At 37.1% G+C, this 7357-nt stretch overlaps 2 pseudogenes; one reads left to right on the top strand and one right to left on the bottom strand.

Moving 5' to 3' along the window:
* The first annotated feature begins 446 nt into the window (after window positions 1-446).
* On the top strand, window positions 447-1023 carry LOC114762834 (germin-like protein 9-3; annotated as a pseudogene).
* A 1489-nt stretch (window positions 1024-2512) lies between these two features.
* On the bottom strand, window positions 2513-4498 carry LOC114762833 (germin-like protein 9-3; annotated as a pseudogene).
* Between the last annotated feature and the right edge of the window lie 2859 nt (window positions 4499-7357).

Genomic DNA, 7357 nt, shown 5'->3' with positions numbered 1-7357 from the left:
AAATGTTCATCAACCTGGAAACATGAAGCCACTGATAAGTAACGTTTGTTCAAGGTATAAAGTCGGTAAAATTGTCTCTCTCGTGTGCGCGTCCGATATGGTCAAGCATCTTCTGGTTTTTTTTAAGGCCCAAGTAATTTTTTCAATACTACCTACAATACAAGTACATTCCAAAGTTTATATAGTATAATCCTTCCGACATTATGGGCTCCTTTGTCTTGCTAAATGACAGTATCAAACAGCTTACAGCGCAACAAAGAATTACCTCGTAATCTTCAAAAGTTTTAATCACCTGAATGGCCAGCAAATCATTGTTTTCTCCTCAAAATTTCCGACCTCTGCTATAAATTGATTGCTTTAATCCTGCCAAACTATCTCCATCCTCAAACCATCATCCTTTTCTTTTCCTTCAAGCTTCAAGCTTGCCATCTTCACAATCTCGGAACATGACTTCCGTTAGCCTTAAAGTACTCCTCTCTCTGGCCGTCGCTGCTTTTGCTATTGTGCAGACAACAACGGCCGGTGACCCAGACATTCTCGTTGACTATATTGCCCCCAGCAACGTTGCTGGAAACTTCTTCACTTTCACTAGCTTTCGTACTGTTGCACAGAGCCCACCACCTCAACCTTTACGGTCACCAAGGCAAGCATGAAAGAGTTTCCTGCACTTTTATTCTCATCCCACATCCCCACACCACCCACCCTCGATCTGCTGAGCTTCTCCTTGTATCTCAGGGTACCCTGCAAGTAAGGTTTGTGGACACCACCACCAAGCTCTTCACTTCCACACTCCAAACAGGAGACATGTTCATATTCCCAAAGGGACTCGTTCATTTTCAATACAATGCTGATAATCAAACAGCTGCTTTGGCTCTTTCTGCTTTTGGCAGTGCTAATCCAGGCACAGTGTCTATCCCAAGTACTCTCTTTAACTCCACCATTGATGATACTGTCTTGGCTTTGGCCTTCAAGACGGATGTTGCCACCATTCAGACTTTAAAGAAGGGCTTTTCTCCCAACTAAGCTTGAGGGAGTCACCCATGCATGGTTGAAAGTTATGATCTTATGTTCCCGTTTTTTCATTCTTTCACTTCAATAATAAATGTTTCTGCCAAGAAGGGGTTGTGTCTGCAAATTTGCTGTTCCATCTTCTGGGTTGGTAGGGTCAGTGAAGGGTAAGTGCTTCGCAGAAGGGGATCTGTGTTTGCTATAAAATTATGTGTTACTTGAGGAGAAATGTTCGGGGCTAGGTTGGACATTATATTTCTGACATTTCTTTTTAATTACTGCTTCTAAAATTCGTTTGTGGTTAATAAACACCGATTTCTGTTCTTTTGATGGAAATTGGGCGAATCTCATCACCTAGCTAGTTAACAATTTATGTTCTGGGAATCGAACCATTTTTGCGCGCGCGCGCGCACACACATCCGTATACTAATATGAAACTCATCCTCGTTTGGAAAAGAACCAGGAGAAATTTATAATGAATGATTAAAGTTATAACTCTATATAATGAATTTGAAAAGAAACAATAGAGAAATTTCTAATATGTAAGCCAATATACAATTAGCAGTATAAATCAATTATAATAAATAACAACTTATCTTAATTCTATAAGTAAGAAGCACAACTTACAATTCTATGGACACAAAGTCACTTTAAAAGAACACACGCAGATAATAAGCACGGCCACGTACACTGGTACACATGCACACAACATACTGTAACGACCCAGTTGGACCCAGGGATTTAAGTAGGAAAACCCAACATACTTGAACAGCATGTACAAAGGCTAAAAATATTTTGCATAAAAAAAAAAGGTGTTAAGAGTTAAGGGGGAAAAAGAAATAGCAGTAATATACTCTAATTAATAATTTAATGCTTTAATCTTATCTTAAGTTAACAAAGCTGTCTTGCATGATGTCTTGCTTGGATTTTTATTGTTCGTTACTTGTTATAGCAATGTCCTGTCAATTTCGATCAGCATATCATAAAATCCATGCCTATCATATATTATATTTTATTGTTTAAATTGTTTCCTTCCCCCTTCTCTTATGTGTGTGTAGGACTAGAGGTGGCCTAATGGAATTTACATAGTTACATCTAAAGCTGTATATTAGCTTTGTATATCCCCCAACCATACATTCCAGTATAATAATGCAACATGTTAATAAGGAAAATTAAATAGATTTATCAAATCACTCAAAAAAAAGACAATGTAATAATTGACAGTAACACAAGTAAATAGCATATACAAAGTGGACCAAACAAATTTTATTAGTTGGAAGGATAATCCACAAATGCTTATCTCCTTCTTCAAGGAACACACGATTATCTTTCAGATCTTTCACACTTATTATAACACTATATCGAGTCAGCAAAACCAAATGACGAATCAACTAATTTGCGAACACAGACCCTTGTGCGGAATCACTTATTACTTATCACACACACACACACACACACACACAGATTCATTATTCGGTCTCTACTACAGTGGACCGCATGAAGCTTACTGGGGAGCAAAGCCTTTCTTCAAAGTCTGGATGGTGGCAACATCAGTCTTAAAGGCCAAAGCCAAGAAACTGTCATCAATGGTGGAGTTAAACAAAGTACTGGGGATGGACACTGTGCCTGCATTGGCGCTACCAAAAACAGAAAGAGCCAAAGCTGTCTGATTATTATAAGCATTGTGTTGGAAGTGAACAAGTCCCTTTGGGAATATGAACATGTCTCCCGTCTGAAGTGTGGAAGTGAAGAGCTTATTATTAGTGTCCACAAACCCTACTTGTAGGGTACCTTGAGCCACAAGCAACAGCTCAGCAGATCGAGGGTGAGTGTGGGGCGGATTGATGCTGCCAGCAGGAATTGTAAGGCAGCATAAGAGACACTCTGCCCTAAAAGTGCAGGAAACTCTTTCATGCTTGCCTTTGTGACCCTAAAGGCTGGGGGTGGTGGGCCCTGTGCAATAGTGCGAAAGCCAGTGAAAGTGAAGAAGCTCCCTTCAGCATTGTCTGGCGCCACATAGTCGACGAGAATGTCAGGGTCAGCTGCCATTAGTATCTGCACAATGGCAAGAGCAGAAAAAGAAAAGAGAGGCTTTGAGGTTGTTGGAAGACATGTTGGGAGAGCCTGATCAAGATGAAAACTTGATGCTATAATTTAGGAAAACTAAGATGATAGTTGGAAGATGAGATGGTTTGGATTGATTTCAGGAGCACCTATTTATATAGGTTTCCGGGTTGGAGATTTTGAGAAGAATGTTGCAGGTCTTCTCTGTCTATATGTGAAGAGGCCATCCGAATAATTATGAAAGAGTTGAGAAGATTACGAGGTAGTTTTGCTGTAAATATGTAGACCTGTTTTATCTTTATATTCTTGTAATTATATTGCATATTAGTATATTGATTCAAATCAAGGCCATCCAGGGATGTTACGCACGAAGATGGCATATATGACAAGAGGACAGTTTTCCATCGTTACCAAAGATTAATTTAAAGTTTATGATAATGACGAAGGAGGGGGCCTTCTTGTCATTTCATTGTTATTTATTCCCTTTTGAGCCGCTGACATTGACAAATGAAAAGAAAGACATGAAAAGGGGATTGTTGAAGCATCCCAAAATGGCTAAAAAAAGTGAGGAAAGAATATTATCACAGTTTGTTCTTTTGGATCACTATGTTCCCCCATTCTTGAAGATTACACCGACATGCAAAGCCAATGATTACGAACGTTAACCATTGTATGTGAAGACAATATAATTGCCTCATAAATGATTGATTATAAATTTTCCACTAACGTGGTCCTCCTATACTGCATTTCTTCTCATAATTCTTATAATACAAGATAATTTGCAAAAATTAATAAAATATTCACGATTCTTTTTCAGAAAATAGCTTTTTTCCCCCAAGCCAAAATATAAAGATAATTTTAAAAAATTACTCAAAAAAGGTATATCTTTTTCAGAAATATATAAAAGATGCAGATGCATGCACAGCCCATTTCTAAGATGCGAGAATCGAGCCCTTTAGCATCTGCCGCAGACCGTAGCAGATGGCAGTATTACGCTACAAGTTAAACCGTACATTCATTTTCCGGAAAAAAAAAAAACCCTTTATGAATTAAAATTGTGTTTTTTTTTTTAACAAAAAAAATCTCAAACTTTTCCTGTCACTAAATTTTATTTTTTTGAAATCATCTAGTGAAATAGGCTAGTTTCTTATAACATTATAAGCTAATGTTTAAATTTGTATTGAGAAATAAGTACCCACGTTTATTATACTAGCCTGTTCAGAACAAGGTTGCTTTTCCATAGTTAAATCCATTTGCATGCGGGAAAAAAAATGGATGCATGGCCTCTAACATGAACCATTCAACTAAATCGTCTTATTTTACTGAATTATTCTCAAGTGCAATATTGATATTAAAGTCATTCGTCAATAGAGTTCAAAATTCTCATAACCTGTGCTGCGCCGGGCCTGGAAAATTCCGTATCCATATTACTACTTTGAGGGTGTGTTTGGGATAGCGGTGGCAGAAGTAACTTTTTTTAATCTGACTTTTACAGAAGTCAGATTGAGTAAAAGTTAGATAGGGTAATATGATTTATGTTTGGATTGGGTTTTGAAAAAAAAGTTAGTTTGATAAGCTGAAACTTATTTGGATGATAAATGTAAAAATAAGTTTGAATGTAAAATAACTGAAAAGGACATAAACTTTATTAAACAATATATATTTATTTTATATATTTATAATGTGATAATTGTCAGAGAAAAATTAAAATAAAATTATAAAAATAAAAATAGTTATTTTTTAAACAATAAATAATTTATTTTTAAAAAAATGATTTTATTATTCAAAAAATAATTTTTTTAATATTGAAAACTAATTGGTTGGATTAAAAAAAAAAAGAACTCACATAATGTATTCTCTCTCCTCCCTCACTCATGAGCCCCACGAAGTGTGTAGTGGAGAAGCTACAGGCAGGAAGACAGAAAAACTGGAGTGCGTGCGTGTCTTTTTTTGTCTTTGAGCTGAAGTGAGAGAAAAAGTATGCAGGAGGGTTAGTCAAGTAAAAAAATTAACATCCTAATAAAATACTCTAACGGTTTTCTCAACGCAGCTGTGCATCCGAAAAAAACACCCAAAATAAGCTTCTTCCAAAAGCCCATTTGCGTCTCACAAGTCAGATAGTCCCATCGCAAATCCAAACATATAAAACTACAGTCACATTAAAAGCCACATATTGGGACGCACGTTTGGGGCCCAAACGTGGCCCCAAACGGACCCTGAAATGGATTAGGAAATCAATCACTTTATAACCCATACTGTTCTCATCTATGTACGCGCTTTTACTTTTTGCCTCTTTGGTGAGTGAATATTTTAAATCTGTTTCATTTAGTCTTTTAATTAAAATGATACTTCTGGCAAAAAAAAAAAAATCCCGTATAAATATTTGTAAGTGTTATTTGGTTGACCATCCTTTTAAGTGAATATATATGAGAGACAGGGAGAGCAACAAATACTACAATTCTGATTTGTATTTTGAATGACCAACCCGCTCTTATTAAATGTTGTCAGTAAAGATAAAATAAATATATTGATCATTTAAATACTTAAAAGGAAGAAAGGATTATAGTTCAATGTTTGGGACGATATAATATCTGCTTCGTTTTGTTTCTTCAAAGGGAACATATTATGGAATTTATTAATTCCGCAAATAGTAAAAGACATGTTTTGAAGCTGTTGGATTGTCTTGAAATTTATAAAAATAAATTTTGAGATGCGAGCCAAAACCAAATGTAACCCTCAAATAATGGAGGCTCTTGTCTCGAGTCACCTCCTCAATTAGAAATTTTGATTGACTTCTCGTAAGAGGTCTGAAGTTATCTCCATTCCACTCTTGGTTTCATCAATATATCAATATATCTTTTAATACTATTCAACTCAAACCACGACTCAAATGACCTATTCTTTAGCTTCAAACTCATTTTACTGTTTATAAGGGGCTTTTGGCTTAATAATAGTCTCTCGGTTTCTGTGTCATATGGCTCATATAAATGGCTGCATGCAAAGACTATATTTTGAATTTCAAATCCCGCCTCATTTCTTATATTTTGAAATTTGAATCTTCTCCATTTATGAATCTTGTCAACACTGTCTTGTCCTTTCTATTTCTCCGGCATCACACATTCTCTCTCTCTCTCTCTCTCGTACGGCTCACTTCTCAACCCCTCTCATATCCTCTTTCTAGCCTCCAACTGTCAATTTCTTTTCAAACCACCTCACTCAGATTTTCTTCATTGGTCTTCAGACTACGCCTTCACTAATGAGGAGTTAAACACTGAAGATGGTGGGGAGATCTGGTGACGATGACAACAGCGGAGAGGCACTGATGAGAATGGCGATGATGCTGGGGAAGCAGAGATGAGGAGATCATGGCCATAGGAAGGTGAGTGACAGAAGTGAGGGCTACACATTGGTCCTCACCCTCTCTATTTCATCGCACTCTTCTTTTTCATTTCTCAGTGAGGACGGTAGGGAGATCTAGCAGCCTTGGTGACAACAGAGAAGCCATGATCATGATGGCCATGACAGTTGGGAGGCAGAGATAAGAGGGATCGGTGGTGATTCTTTTCAGGTGAGGATGTGACAGTGGAGAGAAACCGCTGAGGATATGACGGATAAAGTCAGCTTGCGGTGCTTTTGTCTTCTTTCTTTGATGATTATTTCCCCCCTTCTTCTTACATTATGTCATTGACCTTCATACCCATTGCATTTGCCTTCAGGTTCGTTTGAAAAAGGATGGTGGATGTTTCCACTTCATGACATCCCCCCTTCTTTTTCACAAGTATGGATATTAAAGAGGACAGCGAGTCTACGAGATAATAGCGATTGTACATTTATATTGTAATCCTCTATCTCCCTTTTATATTTCCTCATTTCTGTAATATTTCAGCTATCATTTTTTCTCATGCTGCCAAAATTTCATCTTTTTCCCAACCAGATTCAATGTTGTGACTACCAACTCTCTCTAGGTTCTCCATCCTTGAACATGTTATCAGAAGGATCAAGGAACATAGCAGAAAGAGGGAGATGTATGAAATGTTTGCAAGTGAAGAAGGATCACTATCAAAAAAAGGAAGACAAAATGCTTCTACGCCCTGTCAACAATTATGGTCCCACAAACCAGACCTTCATTCGATCCAAGGGCCTTCTTCAATGCACGTGCAAATGTTGTTATCTTTTCCAAGTCAAGAAGCTTTGTCCAAACCTCAAGAAGTATGTCTCATTGCTCTCCTCTATTTACTTGTTTTTGTTGATTTGGCATTTGAAACGATGTATCAAAATTAATTGA

Source organism: Neltuma alba, unplaced genomic scaffold (assembly GCF_004799145.2).
Source record: "Neltuma alba isolate B1F8T4 unplaced genomic scaffold, ASM479914v2 tig00011243_pilon, whole genome shotgun sequence".
Taxonomy (NCBI): Eukaryota; Viridiplantae; Streptophyta; class Magnoliopsida; order Fabales; family Fabaceae; genus Neltuma; species Neltuma alba.
The sequence above is the reverse complement of the archived record's forward strand: the minus strand, read 5'-3'. Positions and strand labels throughout refer to the sequence as shown.